Genomic DNA, 18,380 nt, shown 5'->3' with positions numbered 1-18,380 from the left:
CCTGCCTTGAGCTTTCTCCTCTTCCATTTTCCTCCCTGAAGTACTCAGGGAGGCAGGACCTGGCAGGATTCCTTGCAATTGTGGAGAATGGTTACAGACAAACACTTTGACAAGCTTGCCTCCTTTTCCCCTGCCTATCCCATGCCAGACATTGCTAATCGATCACAGCACTCTTCTCTGAGCCAGAATTCAGACTCTCCCTTGACAAATGTTACTAAAAGCACCAAACCTTCTTTGCCATCATTTTGCTGGGGTGAAAATGGAAGCCTTAGAAGGGGAGGTGACTGGCCCAGGATCACATGACCGTTTGGGGCAGAGTCAGGCTGAGTTCCCTCCTCCTAGACTAGTGTTCTACACAGGACAGGCCATCTGCAAACTCCAGATCCATGTCCTGTAAGTTGGATCTTGCCTGAGATAAGCAGGAGGGACTAAGCCTAGTAAGGAGCTCCTGCTCTTGCAGAGTTCTGACTTGCCACTCAATCTGTCTGCTCTGCGGGTGTGATTTTGATGCACCAGGAATAGGGAGGTGTTTGAGGCCACGTGGAATGGAGGAGTTAAGTGCAGAGGCTCAGCCCAACACTGAGTCAGGCCACCTTGGGCTTGATCCTCAGCTCCCAGGGTTGTGAGGCTCGGTAAAGCATAACCAAAAGAAAACTCACACTTACTGACACGTAAGTTCAATCCTTGGATTGGGAAGATCCCCTGAAGGGGGGCACGGCAACACACTCCAGTATTCTTGGCTGGAGAATCCCATGGACAGAGGAGCCTGGCAGGCTACATTCCAAAATGTCACAGAGTCAGACACGACTGAAGCGACTTAGCACACCGCACAGTACTGTGCATCTAACACCCGCCAGGAATGGAGCCCAACCCTCCAGGCAAATTATTTCTGTGCTCTTCCCTGCCTTTTGAGACAGCACTATGAGCCCATTATACAGATGAGAACACAGAGGCACAGAGAGGGCAGAGTCCTGCTGGGTGGGGGAGGTAAGGGATATACATGAAGCAGCAGCCAGGGAGCATCACATAAGCGCTGTTGGCGTCGTTATTAAGGCTGGATCTACACCTACGTTCTTCCCCAGGGCCCCAGGGCCCAGGCCTCAGAGGAAGCCAAGAGTTGGTGGGCCTGTGTCTGGGAAATGGCAACAGAAGCTGGACACCAAGCTGGTTGGAGCGGGGAGCCTGGAGCTCTGGCCCCAACTCAGCCAAGTTGACCCCAGAACTCTTTCTGCAGACCCCTGAACATCCAGCAACCTTCCCGAGGATGGTGGCTGGATTGTGGCTCCTGGAGGGCAGAGCTGGCCAAGGAGACTCATCCGTGGGGAGAGGGAGCTGAGTAAACAGCCCTCCCTCTCCGGAAAATGACCCTGCTGATCCCCGAGTTAAAAATAGAGGCACATCGATTGGGCCATACCCAGCACAAGCTATCAGGGCTTCATTGGCAAAATGACTGGCTTGAGTCAGCCCCTTGAGTAATTAATTTTTCCACTCAGCTGGCCAGGGAGCATCCCACGCACATGCTGGTGCGTGCACAGGAGGCCCGCGTATCCCCAACGCCACGGCTCTCTCGCCAAATGCCCCAGGGAAGAGGGGGGCTGCCACTCCCTCTGGTTCCATTCTGACACTGCACCGGTGTAACTGATGACACCCAGGAAGTCTGCTTAGAAGGTATATGGGATCAGCTTACAGCCCTCTGTGGGTGGCACTGCCTCCTCTCCTGTCATCATCTGGATGACCTGCTGCTGCTGCCCGGGGAGGAGGGGGGACTTACACCAGTGCCCCGAGCCCTCTCTGGCCCCTGGCAGTGGTCAGACCTGGACCCTGGCCTAGGTGGACTCTCATGCTTCCTGGAGGGGCTCCCAGGCTGTGGGGATGCGTGCAGAGACCACATCAGTGGCTTATCCACTGATAGCACTGGGAGCCACATGGTTTCCCATGCTTCGGGCAGCACCTGCCTTGCAGGTGCCTTAGAGGTGCCCTCTGTAAGGCAATTTCTTTCAGCCTTCCTCCTCCCCAGGGTCTCACCTAACTGGATGCTGACACCACTGAACTGGAGTGTCAAGTTGAGTAGTGGCCCCACAAGATTCACGTCCACCTGGCACCTCCGATGTGACCTTATTTGGAAATAGGGTCTTGGAAGAAGTAATGAGTTAAGGTAAAGTCATTTGGGATTGGGGCTTCCCAGGTAGCTCAATGGTAAAGAATCTGTCTGCAATGCAGGAGACATGGGTTTGATTCCTAGGTCAGGAAGACTCCCTGGAGGCAGAACCCACTCCAGTGTTCTTGCCTGGGAAATCCCATGGACAGAGGAGCCTGGCGGGCTATAGTCCATGGGGCTGCAAAAGAGTTAGAAATGACTAAATGACTGAGCATGCACGTATGCACAGGGAGAAGGCCTTGTGAAGATGGAGGTGGAGACTAGAGAGATGTGGGGACCACCCAAGTGATGCTAAGGATACCAGGAGCCACCAGATGCTGGGAGGACCCTCCTGGGGTGGATCCTCCCTGAGAGCTTATAGAAGGAACCAACCCTGGTGACACCTTGATTTCAGACTTGTGGCTTTGTGAATTCAGAAAAGTTTCTGTTGTTTTAAACAAAAAAAAAACTGGTCCTGCTGGACCTTAATCTGGGACTTTCAGTCTCCAGAGCTGTGAGAAAATAAAATTTTGTGGTTTAATCTGCCCTGTCAACAGTGTCTTGTCATGCCACCTCCGCTGACTGAGACACATCTAGTGAGTTTAGGATGACTGCCCCTGGGATTTCTCTGGTGGTCCAGTGGTTAAGACTAGAAGCTTCTACTGCAGGGGCCGTGGGTTTGATCCCTGGTCAGGGAACTAAGATCCCACATGCAGCATGGCCAAAAAATTAAAAAAGAATGACTACCCCTGTTTTTCAGTTGAGGAAACTGAGGCTCAAAGAGGTTAAGGGACCTCCCTAACTTCATAGGGAGCCAGGGTTGAACACTCTTTTCTGACTCTGAAGCTCTCTCCTTCCTGTGACTCCCTGCGGCTTTCTCACCATGACACTGGTTTTCTCTCCTGGCCTGGGGTTGGTGGTGAGCCGAGGCACTGCCCATCAACCCACCAATGACCAGGCTTAGGGAAGCGGGGTCCCAGGCAGGGTCCATACTGATCCAGCAGGAGCCAGCCCATCAGGACCTTGGCCTTGGTGAATGGGACAGTGCCAGGCTCAGAACCCAGACTGGATTAACCCATCCTCAAGGTGCCCCCACCTTCCACCCTCAGGACAAATTTAATGGCATGAAACACATCTCTTTAATTAAAAACTGGTTGCAGAACAGTTTTCAGGGTCCTGGCTGAGGTCCCATGCAACCAAACTCACACCCTTCCTGGTAATAGCCAGCACCCTGGACTAGCCCTCAGCACATGTACATACCAGCAAGGGTTCACCCCCAGCTTCCCCTTCTCTATGCTGCCTCTCTCTACTCTCCCAGACCCTGAATACTAAGTTCTTCCAACCCTCTCTCAAAGAACCCTAATTCATACTAGAGTGTAAATGACTTGCTGTGGAATGTGGAAGCTCTGTGAAGGAGGGTTATATCCCACCAAAGATCAACATGAGAAGCTCTCCTGCATGGACTTCAGGATTGAGTCAGAGGAAGGAGGCATAGTGAGGGCCATGTGGGCCTGCAGGGGGCCTTGGAACCCTCACAGAGCTCTGTTCTGCCCAAGGTCTCAGCAGATGGCTCTGAGGCCTCACAGGACACCTAGTTACCAAAGCAAAAGCCATTTTTAATTGATACACTGTTTTTAATAACATAGAGAACTAGACACATGGTTTTAGAAACTTTTCCACTCAGTTAAAAGGATCAGGGGGGGAGATTCCTTAAAAAACTGGGAATAGAACTGCCATACGACCCAGCAATCCCACTGCTGGGCATACACACCAAGGAAACCAGAATTGAAAGAGACACGTGTACCCCAATGTTCATTGCAGCACTGTTTACAATAGCCAGGACATGGAAGCAACCTAGATGTCCATCAGCAGATGAATGGATAAGGAAGCTGTGGTACATATACACAATAGAATATTACTCAGCCATTAAAAAGAATACATTTGAATCAGTTATATTGAGATGGATGAAACTGGAGCCCATTATACAGAGTGAAGTAAGCCAAAAAGAAAAACACCAATACAGTATACTAATGCATATATATGGAATTTGAAAGATGGTAACGATAACCCTATATGCGAGACAGAATAAGAGACACAGGTGCATAGAACAGTCTTATGGACTCTGAGGGAGAAGGTGAGGGTGGGACGTTCTGAGAGAATAGCGTTGAAACATGTATATTATTGTATGTGAAACAGAACACCATTCCAGGTTCGATGCATGAGACCAATGCTAAGGGCTGGGGCAATGGGAAGACCCAGAGGGATGGGATGGGGAGGGAGGTGGGAAGGGGGTTCAGGACGGGGAACACATGTAAACCCATGGCTGATTCATGTCAATGTATGGCAAAAACCGCTACAATATTGTAAAGTAATTAGCCCCCAACTAAAATAAATAAATTTATTTAAAAAAAAAAAGGATTAGGGGGTTCCCTGGTTGCTCAGTAGTAAAGAGTCTGCCTGCCAATGCAAGAGATGCAGGTTTGATCCCTGGTCTGGGAAGATTCCACAGCCTTGGAGCAGCTAAGCCTTTCTGAAGGTGACCCCCTTCCCCCGCCCCCCATCTTGTCCTTCTCACACTGCTCACAGTCTTGCAGATCCTCCTTATGAACTAGGCTGCTGTCCCCCATTTTCACTCCAACTACTTCCTCTGTGGTCATGACCATCAGTTTCTGGAAGGCACGGCCCTCCTGACCTCACAACCCATCCCCTGGTGCTTTCAGCGTGTGTGTCCTTCCTTGGTCAGCACTGGCTGGCTGGCTCCTCCTCCATCAGTCACCGGAATGTCACCTCCTCAGAGGGCCTCTGTGACCACACTACTGAAAGTTGATCTGCCTCCCTCTGCCCCTTATTCTGTGTCCTCATGGTCCCCATCACACAGTCTCTAGGCTGACCTCATTTGCTCACTAACAGCTGTTTGCTCAGAGTCTTCTCTGTCCCAGACCCTGTCTTGGGTACTGGATGACACACAGGGAACCCCACGAGCCCCTGTTTTCATGGATCTGTGGTTGTCCGCATGTTTTCAGTTTTTCCCATCACATGCAAGGTCCCTGCGGACAGGCCCACTTTAACCTCCCTGGCACCAGGTCCGTGTGAGCAAGAAGAGCCTTAGGAAATCTGTCCGGGTAAGGTCTGAGCGTGTGAAGTGCTCCTAGTACCAACCACACAGATTTGGGGCTTGAACTGGTCTCACCAGCTCCCTAGCCTAGAACAGGGCCCTCTGGTTGTGGGAGGTCATGTGTGGGCGTCCCACCTCCTCCCCTTGTGGAGATCAGGGGGCTCAGGCCCAGCAAGGGCAGGAGACTTACTAAGTGCGACACAGCCCAGGGACCTGGAGCTCCCATGGGGGACTCTTCAGCCTGGCTGGGCTGAGGTCTGGGTGTCACATCGGTTTAACCAGGTGTGCAGAGCCATGACTGCAAGATCTTTCTGAAGCTGGGCCCGCCTGTGTGTGGCTTAGGCCCCGCTCTCAACCACAGGGAGAGAAGGAGGTAGACAGGGCCAGCGGGAAGTTTGGCAGGAGCTGGGCGGTGGTCTCTTTGGTATTCTGTGCACTGCCTGGAACTCGATGGGTGTTTAAGAAATGTTTACTATTAATAATAAAACCAACCTTATTTACACTAGGCCTGTCTCCAAAGACCACTTTACATACTTAGAAGTAACCTTAATTACTCTCCCAGCAGCCTCTGGAGGTAGAATTGATCCTTTAAGGTTTATAAATGGAGGGAAAGGCCCAGAGAGGGGCAGCAAGGGCTTGAGGTCACACAGGGGCCCAGCCAGTTCCTCCCAGAGGCCCTGTCTCCAGCTTCCAGGGAGCACGAGACACAGGAAAACTTCCATTTTTCTTTTAACAGGGATTACAGGGGCAAATCAAACCCCAGAAAACACCGGTGGAGCTTCACGTGGTGGCTGAGACCCCCACAGTGGCAGGACATGGTTCTCCCAAGGTCCCAGCCAGACAAGGGGGGATCTGGGTCCCAGGCTCTGCTGCCCTGTTCCCGTCACAATGGCAGTTTTTGTACAGAGCTGGGCACCTACTGGGGCAGCTCCAGGCCCCCAGCGTGGACCCCAGCCCAGCCCTCTGCTCGCCTCTTGCTCCAAGAGATGGTCTGGGAACCAGGTTGTCTGAGAAAGGGTTTCCATGGCCCTCATCGGCCCCTTCCCCCTTCCCGAGGGCCTCACTCCTGTTGTCCCAAAGCCTGTCCTGACCCCACTCTGCATGGTACTGTGAGGAGTGAGTTCAGACAGAAGGATGGACCTGCCTTCTGCCTCAAGGAGCTCCCTACATGTGGGCGGTGGGCCCCAGCCAACTACATAAATGTCCCCTTGTCATCTGGTTTTATAAGAATGAAGTCACTAGTCACTGCAGTCACTGCCCTTCAACATTCCCTGGAAGGTGTTCAGGGTGGAGATCAGGAATGGGGTACTCTGGGCTCTGGGAAAAACTGGCAGAATGGGCTTTTGGATAGTTAGATATTCTTAGGAGAAAATTGGATGTACCCGATTTCTTGCATCTTCTCATACTTAACAAAGCACTAAAATTATTTATGGTGACATCTGCTCCTTGTGATTAGCAGCAAGCATATGCCAAAATGTGTGCCTGACTGCACGCTCCCCTTCATCAAAATCATGCAGACACTGACACTGCCCCCCCTGCCACCCCCGCAACCTCTCTAAGAGGCTGTCTCCCAGGCCACAGTCTTCATTTTGCCCCAAATAAAACTTAACTCACAACTCTTACACTTCCCCAGCCTTTCTCTTTCTCCATTTCTCTCTCTCTCCATCTTTCTGTCTGTCTCTGTCCTTTTCACACCGTTTTTCTCTGTTCGTTGTCTCTCCTCTGCTTCCTCTCCCAATTCTTCCCTTACTGTCTCTCCTCCTTTGCTCTCTCATCCTCCTCTGCTCCATGAACCTCCCAAGACTCCCCTGCTCCATGCCGGTTCCTGAGATCTTGCTCCCCCAGAGACATGGAGGGCAGTGGGTCTGGAGAGTTTTCTGGATGACGACCGTGCGAGGTGGAGACCACATATACAGGCCCAGGTGCACACACACTTGCATGTGAACACACATTCCCATGACCTGTGTATCTGCTCCATCTTCTGTTTGGCACGCGGGGCCTTCCCAGGAAACAGGCAAAGGAGGATGCTCTCTAGCAGCGGCTGGGAGTCTAAGGAGCGTGTGAATAAAGAGCTCTCCACTGCCTGCCAGGGGAAGATGCTGTCCTCTCTCATCAGTTTCACAGAGTTCACTGTCAACTGCAGAATGGAAACCCCTAAAACCTGAGGCAGCTGTCCCTCCCCGGACTCTAACTGCCCCAACATGCCACAGCAGGGACAATGATCCCCTCAGGGTGCCATCTCCAGGGAGGGGACCATTAGGGCTATCCACTCCAGTATTCTTGCCTGGAGAATCCCATAGACAGAGGAGCCCGGCGGGCTGTAGTCCACAGGGTCGCACAGAGTTGGACATGACTAAAGCAACTTAGCATGCATGCACAGCATCTCTTGCCTTGGAAGCTGGTCTGGCTGGAGGTGATGAGGGTGGCCCTGTCGAGGCCAGGGCTCCCCTCTCCAGGAGGGGCTGGGAGGACTAGAGGGAGGACGATGCTCAGAGAGGGAGATGGGGCCTGGCCACCATGAGAAGCCTCTGGGGCCTGCTGGCCGCCCACACAGCCCATCAGGTAGAAGACCTTTCTGTGGAATAGGATTTAACTTCTATCTGATCCTCCTTATTTGGATTCTAAAAACTGAACGCTGAAAGTGAAAGTGTTAATTGCTCAGTCATGTCTGACTCTTTGGACTATATGTAGCTCACCAGGCTCCTCTGTTCATGGGATTTTCCAGGCAAGGAGGAGTGGGTAGCCATTCCCTTCTCCAGGGCATCTTCCCAACCCAGGGATTGAACCCAGGTCTCCTACATTGGCAGGTGGATTCTTTACCATCTGAGCCACCAGGGAAGCCTGAACACTGAAACGGGCCTTACAGATCAGTGATGTAACTTAATGCTCCATCCACGCGCACTGCCCACCTGGCCTGCTCTCCTCTGTCCCTGGTACCCACCACGACTGAAGTCTCTTCCTCTGTCATGTCAGTTCCGTGGGGCAAGGGGTCGGGTCTGCTTTGCCCACAGCATAGGTACCCAGTAGGCACACAATAAATGTTTGTTGAGTGGCTGAATGAGCCCCCAGTTGTCACAGCTGTGACATCAGGCAGGTCCCTGAATCTCTCTATGCCCCAGTCTCTCCGATGAGCCTAATGAGATACACAGTCCCCGGTGCTGTGATATCCCCATGCATGAGTAGCATGGCTACCCCTTCAACTCGGGTGACTCGGTGCGGACAGTGCATTGACTGCTGTCCAGTCTCAGGATGGAGGTCTAAGCTAAACCCAGGCCAGGAGTTGGAACTCTACGTGGGGAAGACAAAACTCCCTTGAACCGCTTGGGTAGGCTCCCCTCTATGTGATGAGGCTGCTGCCTCCTGGATCCTGCCACCTGCCAGCTTCAGTCCTGACTGTCGCCCAGAATAGGCTTCTGTGGGTGCAGCCCGGCCCCCTGAACCCACCCCCTCCTCTGCTCCTGGGTAAGGACCGGGGTCAGGTTGAAAACAGCTTCGTTTCCAGCAGCCGACTGGAAGGCCCCAAGACAGACCCTAGTGTAGGCTCAGCAGCCTGCTGGGTCTGGCTGGACTCAGCAGCCATCAGCTCCCCTCACAGGTCCCCATACGCGAGGAAAAGTCCAGAAGGGGAAGTGGTCGGGTGAGCTCAGCGGGGTGGGGTGACCCAGACACTGTAACTCAGGACTGAGGTCACACTGGAGTGTGTATGGGGGAGATGGGGCCTATTCAAAGGTCACAGCAGGACAGTGGTAGGGGGCACCCAGGAAATGTGTCTGTGATGGGCCTGCCAGCCTCAGACCAAATCAGGATGTGAGCCCAGCAGAGTCAGCAGCCCCTGAACTCCAGCCGAGCATGGACCTGGAGGCACTGGGGAGATGTGGAAGGTGGAGCTTTGCAGCCCGTGGGTAAGTGGATTTGGAAGGAAAGGACCAGCCGTTGCCTCGCTCAGACGTTTGGGGCCAGGAGACAAGAACCAGGAGGGCAGCTGGCTGGCCTCAACAGGGTTAAGGGTAGCTGCGGGAAACACCTGCCCTGCTCCACGAGGGCCTGGGTGCGAGCCTGACTCAGATAAGCCATCTGAGCAACATCGTCCAACAACTTGGGTATCTCTTCCAACGGCAGTGCGTGACATCTCCGAAAAAGAGGAGATAACACTTCTGGGAAGCGCGGGTAGCATGACAGCCTGTCAAGGGGGTTCCGGAGCTGCGGAGCTGCGAAGCAGGGGGCGGAAGGGGGTCGGAGCAGAGGCAGCGGGGGAGGGGGAGGGGGAGCAGTTTATGCAGCCACAGGGATGAACAAGGCAGAGAGGGAAGAAGTCCCAGCGTCGGTGGCAAACTAAGCTTAAATTACCCAAACTGCCTTGGCCCTTCCAGGCTGCTGCTACCAGCCGTTGGTATCAAACTGAGTTATGCCTCCAAACTGTGCAGGAAAGCGCTGAATTAAACAGCTTAGTGCTTTTACATATTCAAACCGAGGCAAAACACCATAAAATACGCTGAGTAACAGTTGTCTAATGCACATTCCTTCAAGTTTTTTTTTGGGGGGGGTTACAATAGCAGGTTTAGGGGAACCTGGAAGCCCGGGGTGTGTGGACCTCAGGAAAGGGTGGCTGTGACCCGCTCCTCTTAGCTTGGAAGTGAGTCCAGAGGCAGGCAGGTGTGGGGTAGGCAGGGTGGCCTCAGGTGGCTTTTCCTGGGGCACAAAGGCGTCCTCTGAGCCCCCTTTCTGAGTCATCATCTTGGCCATGACTCTTTAACTTTGTGTAGTCACTCAGTCGGAGAAGGCAATGGCACCCCACTCCAGTACTCTTGCCTGGAAAATCCCATGGAAGGAGGAGCCTGGTAGGCTACAGTCCATGGGGTCACACAGAGTCAGACATGACTGAAGCAAATTAGCAGCAGCAGCAGCAGTCACTCAGTCATGTCCATCTCTTTGTGGGATTAGTAGCCCACCAGGGTCCTCTGTTCATGGGATCCTCCAGACAAGAATACTGAAGTGGGTGGCCATTCCCTCCTCCAGGGATCTTCCTGAACCAGGGATTGAACCTGGGTCTCCTGTATTGCAGGCAAATTCTTTACCATCTGAGCCACCAGGGAAACCCTGACCCTTTGATGGGGGGAATCTAAACAGCCCTTCCCAGGGTCTGTCTCCAGAGACCCTTCTGAGCCAGCACATGGCACAGGTGGGGCAGGGAAGCGACAGAGCCAAGGAAGGTAGGGGCTGTTGAGGTGTCCTGTGCCAGGCTGGGGTGCAAGTGGGTCTTGGGTTTGTTCTCTCTGACCTACAAGCTGTTTCTGCCCTGGGAAGTAGGCAAGAGTCATTCTAGGACTGTGGCTTGGAGGTCCTGGGAAAGCAGTGGGTGGTTTCGGTCAGGCAGCAGCATCCGTGGGGCCCTGCATGCCGAGCCCACGCCTGGCAGAGTCAGCTCCACTTTCCGGAATGCTCTGTGCCAGTGGGCCTGCTGTCTTACTGCCCCCCACGAGGCAGCCCCTCTCTGGGCCTGATGGAGGGGCATCGCTGTCAGATGCAGACCATGTTCCTGCTGTTGGTGATGTCCTGCAGGGACTGGGAATCCAGTGCCCTCTGGTGCCAAGTGACTCCCAAGAGGAGGCCTTCTGCCCTGCTGGGCCCCCTGCCATCCCTCTGTCTCTCCATCACCCCAAAAGGGGCCTCTGGAGGCTCCTCTGAGGGTGCTGACCTCAGCTCTGGAGGCTGAGCACATGGCAGGGACCTGAAGTGATCGCTAACCAGATGCTGCTGGTGGGACCCAGCTGGACCCCACCTGCCTGCGGGCATGGGTGGGGGAGGGAAGCCCTTCACCCACCCACCCAGCTCTCCCAAACCAGCATCCAGCTGTGCCTGAGATGTGCCTGGTCTCGTACGGAAGCACAAAGATGAGGACCCTGCCAAAAGATGAAATGCCTCGCTGAGGGTCACACCCCAGGTCCCATTCATTCTCTCCTGACCTCCAGCTGAGGGCCCCACGCATGTACAGACACCCAGACCCCTCCCTCCCCCTGCCTTGGGGCTACAGGATCCCAGGTGTTGACCTTAACCCCACAGAGGGAACGGGAGAGTCACTCTCCAGCCACTGAACCTCAAATCCTTACTTGGAGTCAATTTCACCCTGGCTTTGGTCTCCTAGATTCACCAGTGACTGTGGAGGGAGTACATGCTTATCTTTGCTGGGAAAGATTGAAGGCAAGAGGAGAAGAGGGCAGCAAAGGATGAGATGGTTGGATGGCATCACTGACTCAACGGACATGACCTTGAACAAACTCTGGGAGATAGTGGAAGACAGGGAAGCCTGGTGTGCTGCTGTCCACAGGGTCAGACACGACTTAGTGACCGCACAACAACACATGTTTCTCTTACGTAGAATCCCCAGAAGGATGAAAACATCACGTATGGCCATAACAAGTGAGAACTGACCTCTCACCCAAGACCCTCACCGTGTTCCCAAACTCGCTGCATGTTCAGCTGTGCTTCCTTCTAGAACTTTCCTCCAGCCAAGCCTCGAGACCCCGTCTGTCCCTTTACGTCCCAGAGGCTGGAGGCTCAGTCTAGACCCAGGGCAGGGGTGCTCACGCTTCAGCCAGGACCCCAGGTTCACAGAGCTCTGCTCTGGACCTCAAGGGACTGTGGCCATCCTACGCCCGCCCTGTGACAGAGGCAGGCTCGTCCACCTGACGTCACAGGAACCCTCTAGTTCTGACCCCCACCACACTGGTCTGTGGCTTTAACCACCCCTTCCGGGCAGCTCCAGCTTTGCTCAGTGCAAAAATATGAGTGCAGGCAGCCGGGCTCCCTGCCTCCCTCTGCTCTCTGATCCTTTAATCTGAGACTATTAAAACTTCATTCCACTCCTATTGGTAAACCATCAATCACCATCACCAAGCGGCCTCTGGCTTCCCGAGCCCGGCAGGGGAGGGCAGTAGGGGGAGCGGGGGAGGCCACGGCTGGCCACTGAGGGCCCGGATGCAGGAGGGACGCCCTGCAAGTCCCTCTCCCCTGGGTGCAGCCGCGAGCTCCAGAGCTGCTGTGACCTTGAGACGGACTGAACTGCTGGGCGATGGGAGGCAGGCAGGAGGCTCATGTCCAGGGTGGAGAATGGCCCCATGGCCCTCCATATTGGCCGCTCAGGGCCCCTCGCAGTGGGGTGGTTGGCAGTGCCCACGTTTGGCCCCCTGGGGGGCAGACTCCCGGGAGGGGCAGACGGCGCCATCAGCATCTGCGGCCTCCCCTTTCCTGAGCTGCAGACACAACGAGAACCTTGACCTTTCTTTCTGAGAGGCCCCCAGCTTCCTTCCCAGCTCAGACCCCAGGCTCCCATGACCTTCTTCCCAGAGTGACCCTGACCTCAGGCAGGAGGGATGGGGGTTCTGGGCTCAGCTTTTAAAGGTTAACTTCCGACCAGGCAGCCCCAACCCAGTGCTTACAGGATTATGGGTCTTTTTCTTAATTAAAAAAAATCCAATTAAATTAAGATATCAGAACTAAATAACACTCGAGTCATTACCGCGACTTTTATCTTAATGACTACAGCTGCTGAATCCTTTTCCAGTCCCGACGGCCTCCTGCCATGGCGGAGGACGGGCGTTCACTGCAGAGGGGGCTGGCCTGAAGATGTAGGGTGGAGTGGGCTCAGTGACCCCCGGACCCTCTGCTTCTCCTCTGTGCCCCCACAGGTACTGGGGCTGGGGCCTCCCTTTCTGTCCCAGTGACTGTATTCCCTGCCCCTCAGCCTGGTGTATTAAGGCCACACGGGCCACTTCAGAAGGAACAAGGGTGGGGGTCCCTGCACACATTCTGATGACTCTCCCCGAGGAAGAAACAGAGTCCCCTTCTCTGTTCTGGCCCAGGAGCAGCTGTCAAGACCCTGCGGGGTCTCCTGCTGTGGGTGGGTGGGTGGGGTGGCTGGTCCCCAGGCCCCCAGGACCTCTCAGTGGAGAGTCCCATACAGGGGGTCCTGCCTGTCCCCCCGTTAACCCCCAGGGCCTTGGTCCCCTCTTCCTGCCGTGTCCTAAGGGACCTGCTGGTCATTCCAGGAGTGAATCCTGCCCTTCCTGGAAGCACTGGACTGTGCCCAGAGGTGGAGATCAGGCCCAGCACAGGCCCATGGAGCCCAGGGGTTCAGGACTGGGGAAGCAGGGCCCCTGAAATGGGAGAGAAAAGGCTGCTGGAGCCTGAGGGGCCTAGAGGGGGTCTGAGTCGCAGGCAGGGGACAGGGGGCGGTGGGGTGAATCCAGGGAGCCGAGCATGGAGGAACCCTGGTTATCACTTTGTCTCAAGAATTCCCAAAAGACAGGGTAAAGGAGGTCAGAGAGCTGGAGGCCCCCCGATACTGCATCTCTACAGGGGAGAAACTGCTCAGCGGGGGCTAAGCAGCCTCCCTGCTCCACCACCACCTCCTCCATGGCAGCCCCAGACAGTTCTGCCTCAGTTCTGTTTCCTCCTTTGAGGAGCTCACAGATAAAAAAGGCCCTCACTGGGACCCTAGACTACCATTGCCACCATAATGACATCAGGATCTGAGGCTCCACACTCCTCGAGAGCGGGTGGCAGTCTCACCTCATTCACCCATTCCCTCCCAACCCCGTCCAGACTAGAGTCTGGCACAAAGTAGGTACTCAAGAGATGTGTGGCACATAGTAGGTGGCCAGCACTATTTGAAAGAATCCATAGTGAGTGATGGACCGGGTCTCCCCCACCGAGTTCTCCCATCTCTCCATGAATGTGTATTACTGTACCAATCATTTTAAAAAGCAGTGACAATGATATCTTTCATTTGTTTTTTTACTAAAAGACAAAGACCTATAAAGAAAGAGACTCTGGAACATTCTGGATCTAGAACATCACAGCTGAATTAGTGTTCTTATTCAGTTGCTAAGTCACATCTGACTCTTTTCGACCCCATGCACTGCAGCAGGCCAGGCTCTTCTGTCCTTCACCGTCTCCCAGAGTTTGCTCCAATTCATGTCCATTGAGTCAGTGATGTTATCTAACCATCTCATCCTTTGCTGCCCCCTTCTCCTTTTGCCATCAATCTTGCAAAGCTGAATAACAGCTGAGAAAGCACGTGTTCCAAGCCTCTCTGTGCATCAAGGAATTGAGGGTCCAGGGATGGGTGAGAGTGGGAGAGAGCTGGTCCTGCAGCTTGCCAGGGCTCTGGACTCTCGGTCCAGGCCTTTTCTGTGAGATCATTCCCAGTTTGGACATGGTGGGATCTGATGGAGCCCAGGTCAAGGCCATTCAGTGTCCCAAGTCTTGGGGTACATTCAGGAGACAAGACATAGGAGGAAATCCCTAGGGTTGGCTTGAATTGTATCCACCTTGCCCCTGCCGCAAATTCATGTCCACCCAGAACCATAGGATATGACCTTATTTGGAAATATGGTCTTCGCAGCTCTAATTAGTTAAACTGAGATGATATGATAGTGAATTAGGGTGGGCTGTCATCCAATGGGGCTTCCCTACTGGCTCAGGGTTAAAGAATCCACCTGCTAATGCAGGAGACACAGATTTGATTGCTGGGTCAGGAAGACACTCTGGAGAAGAAAATGACAACCCACTCCAATTCTTGCCTGGGAAATCCCATGGACAGAGGAGCCTGGTGGGCTACAGTCCACGGGGTCCCAAAGAGTCAGACATGACTGAGTGAGCACCCTACATCAGTATGACTGGTGTCCTTATACGACTAAGTTGCTTCAGTTGTGTCCAACTCTTTGCGACCCTATGGACTGTAGCCAAACAGGCTCCTCTGTCCATGGGATTCTCCAGGCAAGAATACTGGAGAGGGGTGCCATTTCCTTCTCTAGGGGATCTTCCTGACCCAGGGATCGAACCCATGTCTCTTACATCTCCTGCATTGGCAGGCAGGTTCTTTACCACTAGTGCCACCTGGGTGTCCTTATAAGGGGAAGAAAACCTGGGCACAAACACAGACACATACAGGGAGAAGGCCATGTGTCCACAGAGGCAGAGATGGACATGATCTATCTACCAGCCAAGGAATTCCTGCAGCTGTTGGAAGCTGAAAGAAGTCTTCGGAGGGAGAAGAGCCCTGCTGACCTTATACTTGGACTTTAGTCTCCAGACTGTGAGACAATCAATTTCTGTTGTTTAAGCCTCTCGATGTGTGGTATTTTGTTACAGCAGCTCAAAGATACTAATACACCCCTAGCTAGCTTCAACAGGAGGAAAACCCCTCCCCCAGCAGACCCCCCCCCCCCATACATCTTGCCAATGCTGGTTCTCTTCCCCAAAATAGAATACAGGAGCCCGGGAGGTGGGTTCAGTGCTGGCTAAGTCTCCTGGAGGCTGGGCCTTGATTGTCCCCCCAAAGGGTACCAGCAACCTCACTGGAATGCCAGCTTGGTCCCCTTCTACCTGTGTGTGACCTGAAGTCATTGAAGCTCCCAAGACACCATCCGTTCAGAAGAATAGGGGTAAGCAAGAATCTCCACCACCTCTCCCTCCCTTACAGTTGCCAAGATGTTTAGAAATCCCTTTGCAAACATCTACAGAGTATCTGCTGTGAGCTGTGTCTCATCAGAGATGCTGGGGTCCCGGGGTGAGTGCAGCCTTGTGGGGAGATGCTCCCAATCTGGGGCTCACACCAGCAGAGGACCATGCTGAGAGAGAGAAGCCTGCTTCTGTGAGCATCCTCCTGCAGAGACTGGACAGCTGAACAGGTATGACCAGGTGTGAGCAGGTGGAGGGGTAGGGGTGAGTGGCCAGGCAGGTGGAGCATGTTTCTATGGAGCACGTTTGAGGACCTGCAAGAAGCCAGATTGGCTGGAGAGGAAGGAGGGGGCATATGGTTCCCACTGGGACTAGAGAACACGAAGGGACATGGTGGTCTCCAGACTTAGAGGGAAGATTTTAATCAGCAAGGGTGTGTGTGCATGTGTGTATTCCTGTATGAAATGATCAGATGAGCGTTTTTTATTTTTTCATTGTTGGCTGTTGAATGGAGAGGAGTTTGGGAGGACCAGAACTGGGCAAGGGTCCAGGGGAAGGCATATTATTAAACATGCCTTTTCATTTTATGAATTTCTGATGTGGGACTTTCTAGGTAGTCCAGTGGTTAAGGCTCTACACTTCCACTACAGGGGGTGTAGGATCGATCCTTGTTCAGGAGAACTAAGATCCCACCTCAAATGTCAGGCAGCATAGCCAAAAGGTAAAAAAAAAAAAAAAGAAAAAAGAAAAAATTGAATTTCTGATGCTTTGACATCTGGGGTCTCCCTGACCCTGGAGAGATCACTCCTTACAGCTAGTTCCTAGAGCTGGTATAGGACTAGCCCCCATGCACTTTTATATGCAAACCAACCCCTGCAGAGCCCCTCACCTCCTCTTCTATCAGGCTCTCACTCTAGCCACTATCCTCCTGCCTTAATCACCTGAGACAGGTACCAGACAACGAGGCGCAGCCCTAGTGCCCCAGGACCCACTGAAATCTTTCAAACTAGCCAACTCTGAACCTGTTTTCTTTGTCTTGGCTATTCCTTCCCACCCATTGCTCATTGTTCAGATGCTCAGTCGTGTCTGACTCTGCAAACCCCTGAACTGTGGCCAGCCAGGCTCCTCTGTCCAGGGGATTCTCCGGCAAGCATAGTGGAGTAGGTTGCCATTTCCTACTCCAGGGGATCTTCCTGACAAAGGGATCGAACCTAGGTTTCCTGCATTGCAGGTGGGTTCTTTACCACTAGTGCCACTTGGGAATAAAGTGAAAGTATTAGTCATTCAGTCATGTCTGACTCTTTTGGGACCCCATGGACTGTATCCCAATCTGTCTGTGGAATTTCCCAGGCAAGAATACTGGAGTGGGTTGCCATTTCCTTTTCCAAGGGATCTTCCTGATCCAGGGATTGAACACAAGTCTCCTGTATTGCAGGCAGATTCTTTATCACTAAGCCAGCAGGGAAGCCCACGGAAACCACAATAGATGTCCTGCCTACCTTTCCTCCCTTCCTCTGCCTCCCTGTGCTGTGTCCTCCCCTCTGGCTTGGGGACCTGTGAGTCACAAACCATCTTTTCAGTGGCAGTCATCTCCAGATCTGTTGGCCTCACCCCACAGGAATAATGATAAAGCCTATGTGTTAAATCAGAAGGACTGTGGTGGAGGTTAGCAGTGGGCGGGCACCAGTGTTGGATTTGAGTTGTTCAGAAGACAAGGTGGACAGACTTGATGGTGAGTTGATGAAGGACAGGGAGAGAGGGGGGTGGCATGGGTACCTTCTGGGGTTTAGGCCTGGTTTGGGGAGACTCATGCCAGGAGCTTGACTGTTGAGCTGGGACCCTGATCCCATCTACCTGGGGCATTGAGGAGACAGTGGGCCTGCAGGTGGGTCCAACCTTGGGTCTCAAGAAGGAAAGAGAAGAAGGCAGAGGAGAAGATGGCAGGTGGATAAGGGACCAGGAGGCCAGCTGGTCCTGTGGAAGGAGATGGGATGGAGGCTTGGGATTGGGTTCCAGTCCCAGCTACCCTCCTGGGTCCTGCTCAGGTGAACCCCAAGAAAAGCATCACCACTTCAAAAATGGAAACACATGCTCCTTTGCTTTTGGGGGAGGTTTCTGTCAATCCAAGCTGTCAGTTTCCTCCAGTTCTAAATAAGGGAACGCTCCATGGATCCCATAAATAGATTTCCAAAGATGCATGCCAATCCAGTCCCCAGAATAGACCCCACCCCTCTGAGGGCCTCACAGGGGCTGCCAGGCACCACCCCTTTTGCCGGAGGGCTCCACGGCTACAGGTTCCTGGGAATGTCTGCAGGCTCACAGTTTACTTCCAGGTACCAGCTTTCGCACCTCATTACCCAATGTTGACAGAGGCAGCTGATAACTCTGTGAGCCTCCTTCTCACCTCCATTAGCAGATTGCTGGAACACAAAATCTGAAAAACTCAGCTCTCAGATGTGGGCCCCACCATCTGGCTGGGGGAGTCAGCTGGGTTTGGATTCTGCCCTAAAAGAGGTTTGGCTCCTTCTTTGGGGAGGATGGAGCAAGCCAAGGAAAGGGATCCCAAGAGTGGGGGCAACTCTGGAAGGTCATGGAAGCTTAAGTCCTGGGGAGGAGGACAACCCCAACTTGTGGTCAAAAGGGGCTTCCAAGGAGTGAGCCCTTGGG

The 18,380-nt window shown here is 53.5% G+C and overlaps 1 protein-coding gene and 1 long non-coding RNA gene across 2 annotated transcripts in view; one reads left to right on the top strand and one right to left on the bottom strand.

Annotated features, from left to right (window-relative positions):
- Nucleotides 1-18,380, bottom strand: part of CAMTA1 (calmodulin binding transcription activator 1) — a 975,729-nt gene that overhangs the window by 183,554 nt on the left and 773,795 nt on the right. The window lies entirely within an intron of this gene.
- Nucleotides 9,045-12,118, top strand: LOC145505323 (uncharacterized). The gene is made up of 2 exons (XR_014052933.1): nt 9,045-9,154; nt 11,395-12,118. It is a non-coding gene; the product is annotated as an uncharacterized LOC145505323 (long non-coding RNA).

The sequence above is a fragment of the Giraffa tippelskirchi genome, chromosome 5, assembly GCF_054371585.1.
Source record: "Giraffa tippelskirchi isolate mGirTip1 chromosome 5, T2T-mGirTip1v1.2.pri, whole genome shotgun sequence".
Lineage (NCBI taxonomy): Eukaryota > Metazoa > Chordata > Mammalia > Artiodactyla > Giraffidae > Giraffa > Giraffa tippelskirchi.
The sequence above is the reverse complement of the archived record's forward strand: the minus strand, read 5'-3'. Positions and strand labels throughout refer to the sequence as shown.